The sequence below is a fragment of the Nelusetta ayraudi genome, unplaced genomic scaffold, assembly GCF_046127955.1.
Source record: "Nelusetta ayraudi isolate G7.1 ecotype Tasmania unplaced genomic scaffold, CSIRO-AGI_Nayr_v1 ptg000053l, whole genome shotgun sequence".
Classification (NCBI taxonomy): domain Eukaryota; kingdom Metazoa; phylum Chordata; class Actinopteri; order Tetraodontiformes; family Monacanthidae; genus Nelusetta; species Nelusetta ayraudi.
This window is the reverse complement of record NW_027466103.1, coordinates 3,330,979-3,343,819: the sequence shown is the minus strand read 5'-3', so window position 1 is coordinate 3,343,819 and position 12,841 is coordinate 3,330,979. Positions and strand designations below refer to the sequence as shown.

The window sequence follows — 12,841 nt, the reverse complement described above, 5'->3', positions numbered from 1 at the left end:
TGGTAATTATTGTTGAAGAGAGTTTGAATTGCAGATCAGACTGATTGTGTTAAATGGCACCTATGATGCTTTTCCACTTTTCTGAGCTCTGAATACTGTTACAATGTTGAATACTAGTGTCAAACAATGCCAAAGCGTCAACTAATGAGGTTCATGCCTTTGGACATGAGCCCTGCAAGTTGTTGGGCATGGTTCCGAATGCTCGGTTTCACCGAGTTTTTTTTTTTTATTTATTTATTTTTTCTTTAACACCGGGATCACATTGACGTCAATGTGTGCTGGATTTCCCTACATGGCCATGCTCAGGCATACTCTCGGACTGGTTCCACCCTCCCCTGCTCTGCTCCGGAAGTTATGTCACTGTGCGCTGCGTGAAGGAAATAAAAAAAAAAATACAGAGTGACTGCCGAGCGACTACCGAAGCACCAAGGACCACAACCGCAGAGTGGAACGAACAGAGAAAATGTTGGAGGTTTGTTCAGCCTAATGCAAATGCGATGGAACACCGGCCCGGTGGGCAATGGGAGGCAGACGGGCTCGGGTTAGGGTTAGGGTTAGGGTTAGAGAATAGACGAGAGAATAGACAGCCACGGCAATATTTGAAAACATGTATGAGGACTGTGAGTGTATTGTGACCTCAAGCAACTTTAGTTTTAAGACTATTTGCAAAGTACAACCGCTGAATCGTGTTGATGAACTGTTAGCCACCACCGCTAAGTCCGTGCTCTGCTTGTGTGTTGTGTTCGCTGGCAGCGAAACTGAAGAGGCAGCGATTTTGACTCGCAAGTTTCACTCCTTATAGCGATGTTCACGCTGCCAGCATGGTAACATGGGTTGTATAGAGCTCTTCCTCTTCTCTGCTTGCACAGTGTTTTGATACAAGTCAACAGTATGAAACCAAATCATTCTAAGCCCTATTAAAATGTCTTGCAAAAATACAAAACAAAAACATGGTCGGTACACAAAGTAAAATATATTTCCGGGGACACGGAAGGCACAAAAAACGTCAGGGACCTTCAGTTCGCCATGCGGCCGTAACTCAGCCCACGCTGGGTCCGTACGAAGCTGGATTAGCCGGTAAACTGCTGCTAAAGGGTGAAGCCTTCTCGATGGTAAGTGTTTAAATTGTGCCTGTTTCGTAAAGTTTGCTGTTTACTCTTCACTCCCGCACCGGCAAACTGAGGAAGTGTGGCTCAGCAGCGACCAAGAATGTGACCAATCACAGCGGAGTTGGCTGGGCGGGAGGTGTACACGGAGGAGGCCGGGGGTGGAGTGAAGTAAAACAGACCGTTTTCGCGGGATGCAGGAAATATGAGGAAGCGATGCAGCAAAAGACACAGATCTACAAAGCTTTCAGTGCAGGGAACCATGTGTTACTGCTCTGGAGGGGCCAGAAATCAAATATAAAGGCCCGAAAATGAGTATAATAGGAAGATAAATAAATCTATAGGTATTATAAGGGAAATTAGTCATCTTGTCACGACAAATTGGCTCCTTACTCTTTATTATAGTTTAATATATCCTTATTTGTCATATCGTACTATAGTCTGGCAACAAGGCTCGATAGGACTACTTCTTCAGCTTGACTGCATCCCTTACTTCCGGTGTCCAACACGGGGTTCTTGGTTTGCCACCGCGACAGGCACTAGAGACCTTATGACCACAGCTACGAGCAGCTGCGTTGACAATAGAGGTGGGGAACCTAGTCCATTCAGACTCAATGTCTCCAACCTCCCACGGTACCTGGGAGAAACTCTCCCTTAGGTGGGAGTTGACATAGGGCTCAGCCAGATGTTCCCAACAGACACTCACGATTCGCTTGGGTCTGCAGAGTCTCTCCTGTCTCCTCCCCCACCAGCGGATCCAACTCACCATCAGTTGACAGCCTCTCTTCACCCGAGTATCCAAGACACATGGGCAGAGGTCAGATGACACAACAACAAAGTCGATCATCGACCTCCGGCCGAGGGCATCCTGATGCCAAGTGCACCAGTGGACACCCTTGTGCTTGAACATGGTGTTTGTTCTGGACAAACTGTGACTAGCACAGAAGTCCAGCAACAGAACACCGCTTGTGTTCCTCCCAGTGAGAGACCTGTCCCCAACCCGAAGGCGCAGGGATGTGACCCTCTCGTCACCCGGGTGAAATTCAACACGTGACGGCTGAGCTGTGGGGCAATAAGCAAGCCCACACCAGCCCACCGCCACTCACCGTGGGCAACGCCAGAAAAATGTAGAGTCCAGGCCCTCTCAAGGAGCTGGGTTCCAAATCCGGGGCTGTGTGTGTGGAGGTGAGCCTGACTATATCCAGCCGGTATCTCTCAACCTCCTGCACAAGCTCGAGTCCCCCCGCCCAGGTGAGGTGACATTCCATGTCTCTACAGCCAGAGGCTGTTTCCGAGGCCCGGGTCATCGAGGCCCTCGACCTCAACTGTCGCCCGTGCCACAAAGCACCTGAGCCTTATGGCTTCCTCTGCGGGTAGTGAGCCTACAGGAGCAAATGAAGGACATGTTCCTGAATATTTCAAGACTTATTTTTAAGAAAATTCAAAGGTTCATTCTTACTCAACGCACCAATCTGTAAATCTTAAGATAATTTAGCTGCTGTTTTGTAATGTATTGCCTGTAGGCGATTGCCTTGCTGTTTATCGACATCATACACAACATAAATACAGATCATTACTATCAGTATTGTTGTTATTGCTCATGAGCTGCTAATGGACACCCACACAAGCCTACGCGCACTCACGTGCACACACATACATACACACAGACACATCTACACTTTTTTCTGTTTTATTTTATATTATGTTGTTGGTCACGTTTATTTTTTTTTTTAATTCTTTACATTTTTTTTTTATGCTTTTCGTTTTGTACACAAAATTATAATTATATTTAATTATTGTTATAAGGTGGAGGCTTCAAATTTGCCCACTGTGGTTTTTTGCCTCTCCCTGCACTGTTACATTAGTATTTGTTATGTTTATGTGTACTCTCTTTTTCTAATTGTGCAAAATAAATAAAATCTAAATCTAAACAAACAAATATTGCAGTTCCGCGCATCTTTAACACGCTAAGGGCGTTATAACACTTGCATTGTTCAAGTCGACACGAATTCTGGACACAAATCCACTTTGCTTTGCCCATTGTGAATGCATCAACACAACACACCACAACCTCTTCACACACTGACTGTCTGTTGTTCTCGCTCTACTCGTCCTTCCAGACTTTTGCCATATGCACGCTTGGCATGTCCAGTGGCTCGACATGTTATTTTCCAGGCGCAGCTGCGTATCACCTTCCAACTGTACCGTGACGACTCAAACACCACCCATGAAGAATGCAGTCACCGGTGCCAAGAAGAACCTGCACGGCCGTTTGCACGCGCTTCTGTCTCGCGTTTGGACAAGACTCAGGAGTCGTGGAAACGTGACGCCGCCGTGCACTTCCTTGCACCGGCAGTGGAGGCGTTACATGGACCAAAGCGGAAACAGGCAAACTGCACCTGTTGATAAACCAATTGAACATCCAAAACAATGTGTACATTTCACACCTGGTCCGGATGGGATATCAGAAAATGACAGCGTTCTGTTAACTATATGTAAATGGAGGCCATTGAAATCTTTGCCCATAGTGTCACCTTACAGTTTAGCAGAACACATTCGGCTTAGAGAAGGGGCAACCCCTCGCCAGTCATCAGCACAGACAATCTCCCATCCAGAGCTGCTTACTATAAGTCTGGCTGGAGGGCCTCAATCCTATTCAACCCCATGGGACTTTAGCATCAAGAGGGCTCACCGGGTGGAATAGATCTAGCTCAAGGCTGAGGTCAAAGCTCGTGCAACAGAGTATGCGCAAAAACATTTGCAAAACAAACAGAGCAGGGCAGCAACTACAGACACTGGGTGATTTCTGGGATTGAAGTGAGGTGGAGGACAGTAACTGGTGAACCCTGGTGTGGACGTGTGACTCACAGCGTGTCAGCAAGGGGGAAATTCAATCCAGCAAGTCTAGTTTAAGTAACGTATAAGCAAGAGTGCCCTTAGGTCCTGCTCCATGAAGAATATCTCGCTCGGATCGGACAGACGGTTGTGCTACAGCAGCCAAGTTTAGCAGGCTTGTGGCAGATCTTGTTCAGTGATGTGACTGGTGACATGTGTCTGAGTGAAAATGGCCTCAGGGCATCTTCCGCACTCCTCTGCTGTGGGAGGTTTTGAGTTTTTTCCTCAATTTTGCGTAAAGAAATTTGTGGCTGCAGCTTAACTGAAGAAAGTCCCAAAATGAACCCTATCACATCAGTTTGGTTAGTTGATATCTGGAGATTCACTGCAAAATATGTTCTGGAAATCTGGAGACTAGTGAGTTGGTGCAAGGAAGCTAGCACGGCTTTCTCCGAGTATTAGTAAATGAAGTCAGCATCCAGGTAACAGTTTGATTTGGGCTGCCTGGGACAACTGGTTTCCCTCGGTTATAATGTTTTCTTTACTTTCATTAAAATCACCAAGTAACATGTTGTGTATGTGTGTGACGGCGGCGCAACGGCTATTCAGTAAGGAAACCAATTACCCCCTGGCCCAGATCCCAAAGACTTGTTGGCAGAAAATGTGAAACATTTGCATTGTGAGACACTGCAGGTGGATTTACATTCTTCTGTTGACCTTTAGATTTAAGTTATTTAAATTATTTTACTTACAAATTTTTTTTTCAACAATACAGGTAGTAGGGGATATTTCTGCTATCCATGTTTTTGAGTAGCATAAATGTTTAATATTGCAATACTCTGTTTAAGTGATCGAGAAATTGTGTTTCTGTGCACCTAAGTTGGTTCAGTGTCAATATAGCCAGTAAGTAGCCCATTTGTGACACTGTACATCGGCGTTTCAATTATTATTTCTATTTATGTTATTAAAATCTAGGAATCATTATGATACAATTATTTTAATAGTTAATGAAAAACACCTCCGGTTTAAGCTTGTGTGCATGTGAACTGTGGGTAGGGCTGTTTTGAGCTGGTGGCAGTCAGGGCCCAGAAGCAGATGCCCAGGTTATACTGCCTGGGCATCTGGAAGGGGGCACAAATATCAGCCAACTGAGGAGGACATGGAAGAAGAACTTATTTTACTTGAGTAATACTCAACTCACTCAACTCAACTTTATTGTCAAACATCACACACATACTGGACATATGTCATGTATGAAATTTCAGTCCTCACAGACCCGCGGTGCCATAGGCAAAATAAATAAATAAATAAAATTAAATTAAATACGATAAAATAAAACAAAATAAAATAAAATAAAAATAAGCAAAAGACAAGGCAGGGGACAACACTGTGGGTATAATAAATTACTATAAACTAAACTAAAACTAAACTAAACTATTCAAAGTATTCACAGTAAGGTGAGGTAGTGCGTGTAGTGCAGATAGGGTGAGGTAGACTATAGTCTTTGTGTGTATGTGTGGAGGGGGGATGGGGGGGTGAGTGGGCAGAGTTTGAGAGGGCAGAGCAGGGAGAGCGTTGAGCCTCCTGATCACCTAGTGGAAAAAACTGTTCTTTAGCCTGATTGTTTTGGCCTGGAGACTCCGTAGTCTCCTCCCTGACGGCAGCAGGCTGAAGAGGCTGTGAGATGGGTGGGGGGGGGGGTCACCTACAATCCTGATGGCTTTGCAGGTGAGGCGAGTGCTGTAGATGTCCAGTAGGGAAGGGAGAGAGACACCAATGATCCTCTGAGCTGCACCCACAATTCGCTGCAGAGACTTGCGGCAGGCCACGGTGCAGGACCCGTACCACACAGTGATGCAGCTTGTCAGGATGCTTTCGATGGTGCCTCTGTAGAAGGTGTGCATGATGGGGGTCGGTGCTCTAGCTCTTCTCAGCTTCCGGAGGAAGTACAATCGCTGTTGAGCTTTGATGCTGTGTTGGTACTCCAGGACAGGTCTTCAGAGAAGTGTACACCCAGGAACTTGGTGCTGCGCACCCTCTCCACTGCAGCACCATTGATGGACAGAGGGGCATGCTGGGTGGGCTTTCTCCTGAAGTCCGCCACCATCTCTTTGGTCTTATCCACGTTCAGACAGAGATTGTTTTCCTTGCACCACACTGCCAGACGACTCTCACTTTGTTCCAGTAGGCCGTCTCATCACCGTTGCTGATGCGACCTACCACAGTTGTGTCATCCGCAAACTTAATGAAAAGGTTAGAACTGAATGTCGGTGTGCAATCGTGGGTCAACAGAGTGAAGAGGAGGGGACTCAGCACGCATCCTTGGGGGGTCCCTGTGTTCAGCATGATAGTGCCGGAGGTGTTGTTACCCACCCGAACTGCCTGTGGTCTCCCTGTCAGGAAGTCTAGCAGCCAGTTGCACAAGGAGGTGCTGAGCCCCAGCTGGTACAGTTTGTGGATGAGCTGCTGGGGGATGACCGTGTTGAATGCTGAGCTGTAATCAATGAACAGCATTCTAACGTATGAGTCTTTTCCGTCTAGGTGGGTTAGAACTGAGTGGAGGACAGCGGAGATAGCATCATCGGTTGAGCGGTTGGACCTATATGCGAACTGAAAAGGGTCCAAGGTGGAGGGAAGGGTGGACTTGATGTGGTGCATGACTAGCCGCTCGAAGCACTTCATTAGAATGGGAGTGAGTGCGACCGGGCGGTAGTCGTTGAAGCAGGAGGGAGACAACTTCTTCGGGACCGGTATAATGGTGGTGGTTTTGAGGCATGTGGGAACAATAGCCTGGCTCAAAGAGGTGTTGAAAATGTCAGTGAAGACATCTGTGAGTTCGTCAGCACAGTCCCTCAGAACCCGGCCGGGGATGTTTTCTGGACCCGGGGCTTTCTGAGCATTAGTCCCTTTGAGAGACCTCCTCAGGCTGTCTGAGGACAGCGTCAACACCTGGTTGCTGGGAGGAGGTGGGGTCTTCTGTGCTGGGGAGTTGTTGTCGGCCTCAAAGCGAGCGAAGAAGTCGTTCAGCTGGTTCAGTAGAGGGTTGGAGTTGTCGCAGGACTGCGGCGTAGGCTTATAGTCCGTGATGGTCTGCAACCCCCACCACAGGCTCCTGGTGTCTCTGCTGTCACTGAAGTGGTTGGCTATCTTCCTGGAGTACCGTCTCTTGGCCTTCCCGATGGAATCAGTGTATTTGCACTTTTGATTTATGTATTTTCTTTATTTGCTATTATGGGGATCTATACCTGATGTTGACCTGGGCCAGTGGTTACAATAGTCAGGCCAGTGATCTTCAGTGGGCCAGTGGCAAATTTCCTTTATTGTCTACCCCTGTTGGATATTGTTGTTTTTTTTTTCAGTGTCTGCATAGACTACTCATTGTCTGCAGTCTATGCTACCAGTAAATCCAAAGCCGAAAGACTTATACTTAAGTATTTGTTTATATATATGAAGTCATATCCTTATCACAACACATATCTCATCTTTCCTAATATTCTGCAGCCCTAGTTTGCATGTTCTCTCTGACCTCGTGTGGGTTCTCCAACTCTGCGATTGTGACAACGACTGGTTGTCGTGCCCGTGTGTTAGCACTGCAATAAACTGGCAACATGTCCAAGGTGAACCGCACATTTGAGCAAACACTCCTGGGAGGGGCTCCAAACCCCTCGCAACACTTAGTACAGGATAAGCTGTGATAGAAAATAGATCAATGGACTTCCTTCCTTGTCAAACTTGTCCAGTAGCTTCTTGAGAGAAGGCCAAGCCTGGACAGTAACCTTTTAAAAAGCAAGTCAGCCAAACTGTATAGTTTCTCTTTTTCAAAACTATAATTTGCTGTTAGCAAGAAAGCGCTATTTGGAAACAGCGAAGCTGAAAAGCGTACCTCGACCAAACATTCCCCCGCAGCAAGATACCCTTCCTGTAAACAGTTATTTCCAGGAGCCTGCTTTCACAGGTGAGAAATACCAGAGGCAACCACCACCCATTAAGAGTCCCTTTCAAAGCAGCGCTGATCCACAGCTGACTGGACAAGAGGAGATCGGAGACTTATGTGGGGGTTACATTTTTCATAGAAGAAGTTTTCGAGCACAATAAAAAATGGTTCCCACCGCTTGCAGTTCAGTTTGGGCTATGTCCATTTGTTTTTAACCACCAGTGTTGCCATGGGGATAGGGATGTAACAATTACGGGTAAAATGATAAACCGCGGTAAAAAGTCCAACGGTTATTGTACCGTTTCAAATTTTAATTATCATGAAACCGTGTTTGTTTACCACAGTTTGAAAACCTACTGCACATTGCTCAGAAAAGCTGCAGCAGTCCCTCAGACACAGGCACGGATGCACAGAAAACACTCTTTGGTCAGAAACAGGGTGGAAGGAAGTTCAGCGGATGAGATTTTTTTCGCCGTTGAAAAAGAAAAAATCTGAAGTCTGGGCATATTTTGGGTATAACAAGGACGCTGAGGAGAAACTGGTCGTAACATTACTCCTGTACTCCCAACATATTGTTGGTGCGATTAGCAAGTCGCGTCTGCAGGTCTCTGCACACTGCACGCACAGCAGCAAAATAGCATCTTGTGTTTTGGTACGGTCGCTGCCACTTATTTATTGCTGACACTGCTCAGAATTGGGGCAGACGCACAATAATTATACTAGAGATGTATGTTCGGTCCGTTTCTGCTCTGGCACAATATTAACTCCGCTGCTAAAGTTATAAACTCCGTCGTAGCTCCTGTAGATGCCGGTGTTATGTCGAAATCTGTTCAATTGTCGATATGTGTTCCCCTTACCATAACCTGCTCCCAACCTTATCTTATCCTTAACTCCAACCAGTCGTCATTAAAGTTGCTTTACCTCACTCCATGTTTACTTGAACTCCAAACGGAAAACAGCGGTCCATGTTAAAAAGAAAAAAAAAAGAAAAAAGAAAACCCTAGAGGAATTGCTTGAGCTTTTGTGTTTTCAAAATAAAACTGAAAAAATTCAGTGTGTGCATAAGTACTTTTTTTCTTTTTCTTTTTTCCCCACCCAACCAAGTCCCCACTTGGGGTCAGTGGAACGGGGTTCTTGACGCTAAACACACTTATGAAACATCTCTTTGTGGATCCACGACAGGAACCATGCAGCACTGAACCAGAAAGTCCTGTTTGGGCAGGAAACCCTGCCTTTCACTCCGTCCCCGTTTGTGCGGATCCAAGCAGGCTGAAGCTGAATACAGGTTTGAGGGGTTGCCGAAGCCCAAGTTGTTGAAGTGCAGGAGAAACTAGAAGGGTCGCCACCCCCACTGCCCCCCCATCGTCCAAATGAAGGCTGCTCTCAGGGTGAAAAAAGGCTAATTTGAACCAGTTGGTTGGTTGGTTGGTTACTTGACATCTTTGGTGCATTGCAGGTGAGAGATAAGCTCGGCCTAAATGCCCTGCATTCCACTGACAGAGCTTTCCCAGCGCACCATGTGAAGAGCGGTGCAGACGCTGCAGTATCAGGAAGCTCCTGCTCCGTGTGGCTCCTGAATCTGCTGGGAGGAAAGCAGATTCACATCCGGTGAAGGGAAAAAAAAAAAAACTTTTGCTGAGGGAACTACATGAAACGGTTCTTTGCATTTCCCTTAAGTGACTCACAAACCAAACACGCTTGATTTTGTGTGTTGAATGAATGAATGATGAATAACGCACTGTTGTTGTAACAATTCAATTTCCTGTGAAGGACTAATCAAGTATCTATCTATCTATTTGAGATCCATTGTGGAGTTGAAGGCTAATCACAGCTTTACCAGGCAGCAAGTTTCACATTATACCGTGGTGTTAAGTGAAAGAAGGATTTTTTATTTATTTTTTTTTTACTACCACATTGACCTAAGTGATCATATGTGTAAAACTTTTTTTTGAGGGAATTTTTGAGGAAGGACTTACTTTTGAGTAGTAGGTGAAAAACACATTGCTGCAGCCACCCACCTGTGTTATCACAAGGATGCAGCAGCAGAGTGGATGGAGGTGTGTAGTTGTAATATGTTGTGTGTCCTGATGTGAATGAGGCAAATGTCCTCAGGTCTCTTTCAAAGTCCTGCACCAATCACGGCGGGCCACCATGGCCAATAAGCATCGCCGACGTGTTTACTGACAATTACATATATGCATTTAGTGGTTGAAGCAACAACAAACAAAAAAAAAAAGTTTAATTTCGCATTTTTTGTATTTCAAGGAGTACTTGATAACATGTAACTCACATCTGAGACAACATCAGGCTGAGGGTGTCAACACAATTTTGGACTAAAAATACTAATTTGCAAAGGTTCTGACCGTGATGTGTTTTTCCTACAACTCCAGCTGAATTGTTCAGATTTCAGACAGGAAAATCTGCACACAGCACAGGTCAATAATCCCTGCACCAATCAGAAGCCTCGAGCTAACTTTCCCAACAGGGACACAATCTGAGTTGTGCGGCTGAACAAGACGGACAAAAACTTTGATCACCTTCCAACTTTTTCTCCACTGTTACAAACCATTTCTACGGTCTCTTCACCAGACGGACAAGAGATAATCCAGAATCAGGCAGACAGACAGACAGACAGATAGATAGATAGACAGATAAAGAGATATGTTCCATGGCTAACGACGCGACGGCATTAGGTCATGGATAAATTGAGGAGCTATTAATGTTCAAAGAGGCAACAGTGCCACTCAGTCAACAATTACAACAACACAACAACAGCAGTGGTGCCAGTAGCTGCATGTTAACCAGCAGCCATTCATCCAGCACCTTCACAGTGACATTCATCCAGTCCTGGGCTTGTCTCACCAAGTACAGAAGATTTTTGATTTCCAGCCAATGATTCAACTGAGTGCAGAAACAGAAACAACTTGTCCCGCTCACTGACGTCCCACCTCCTCTGTTCTGTTCTGTCAAGATGAATATTACTTTAAGATGTCACATTGTGCAATGTGACACCTTTGTAAATGTGTCCTGTGGAAGTGTAGATTTAAAAAAAAAAAATGTATACCACTTTCAGAATGTGCGTGTGCAAACTTGTGATGTCAAAGAGTTAGTTAGCAGGTAGTCTGGACTGAGTATTTCTGCAACAGGCTGTAAACATAGGGCTAAAATGTTGTTTTTAGACAATTAATAGATAACCATCATCACATGATCACATGAGGCTACTCCTCCAGAGGGCTGAAAATAAGTACAGAACAGGAGCTTTAAGAATAATGAAGACTTGATACCAAGTTAACCAAGTGGAAGAAGGCAACGTGAAGGGAGTTTTCTCCTTATAGACACAAAGACTAACAACTGACCAGAGTCAAAAACCAACTGCAACTGGCGTCCGGCAGGTGTCTACCTTAACCACGGACTCCACATTCAACCATCAGTCAGAATAATGAATCAATCAAAGGGGAAAGGAGGAGAGGGGTGGAGTAAGAAAGACACTCAGATTGTTGTTGCTGCTTCCACATTGAAACAAAAAACGAAACAAGAATGGAAAATGGGAAGACACATGGAAGCTTTGAGCGACATCAGCAGTGACAGGAAATCAACACTGAAGTGATGCTCTTCTCCAAGAAGGTTTGGTTTTTGCACCACAGAAAGAATAAACAGAAGGGGGCCGCATGCAGACAAAACCAGGAAGCACATGGTGGAGTTGGAGGTAGAGACTGTGGTGGTGGTGGTGGTAGTGGAGGTGGAGGTGGTGCACCATGCAGCGGTTGCAACCTGTCACCACTGCACTCGCACGTTTTTTTTGGTTTTTTTTTCGAACTGACGTCTTCTATGAACGGATAGCGCGGTGCGCAACAAGCACGCGCGCGCGCGCACACACACGCACACACTTGGTGTTGACTGTGCGCATGGTTGAAAGAAGAAATGTTGCTTATCGATGAACGAGCGGCGCCGCTTGAGCTGCGCAGGCGCGCACGATAAAATCAGATTACCCTGCGTTAGTACAATAACAATGGCCTTAATAATCCTGGAAGAATGTTATTAACCCCCCCCCCCCCCCCCCTCCTCCTCACTCCTTCCACCACCCCAAACCCCAACCGCACCCACCTACACGTGTGCGAAGACCGCGCGCTGCCTTGCAAATAATAACAAACCGTAAAACAAACAAACAAAAGACAGAAAGCAAAGTGGCACGGTCAACATCGCGGTGCACGCACGCACGCACGCACGCACGCACGCACGCACACACACACACACACACACACACACACACACACACACACACACACACACACACACACACACACACACACACACACACAGAGAGAGAGAGAGAGAGGCAGCATCTATGCTGCTGCAAGGCTGCGCGTCTTGCGTAAACAACCGAACATAGACTCCTACCTTGCACTAGACATCCCATGTCGAAGCCTCCATATACCGAGGCAGACCGGAGCAGGAGGAGCAGGAGGAGGGGCAGGAGGAGCAGCAGGAGGAGCAGCAGGAGAAGGAGCAGGAGAAGTTCCCCAGCCCGAGCGCGTCCCTGTTCGTTCCGCGACTGGCGCTGTCAAAACTCCCCCACCATGTCCATACAAAGCAGGGCCAGCCGAGCCGCTCCCGCCCCGCGGGAAGTGACGTCATGACTGACAGCCAACGTCACGCGACGAGGCGCACACCCCCATGACACACCTATGGTTTCGGCGAATGGAGAGCAGGCGGGAGGACGCCCCCTGTCCACGGCCGCGGCTGGACCGGAAGTGCACGCTTTTTTTTTCTCCTCTCGTGCAGAAGGAGTTTTGAGTTTGGAGACACTACCGACTGCAGGACGGCGGTGCGGATACTGCAGATTGAAAAATGCAAAGCGGCCAGAAGGCGCATGTGTCCTGACATGACCTACAACACCGGCTCTTTCACGTGGCGCTTTTTTATTTGTTTTGGTGTATTAGTTTTTTTTTTTTTTTTTAACGTGCAG

The 12,841-nt window shown here is 46.5% G+C and overlaps 1 protein-coding gene across 1 annotated transcript in view; it reads right to left on the bottom strand.

The window, feature by feature from the left end:
• pparab (peroxisome proliferator-activated receptor alpha b) overlaps window positions 1–12,483 on the bottom strand; it is a 45,146-nt gene extending 32,663 nt beyond the window's left edge. The window contains exon 1 of the mRNA XM_076037961.1: window positions 12,274–12,483. The gene's annotated coding sequence lies outside the window, so the exon portion shown is untranslated. The remainder of the gene's footprint in view (window positions 1–12,273) is intronic.
• Between the last annotated feature and the right edge of the window lie 358 nt (window positions 12,484–12,841).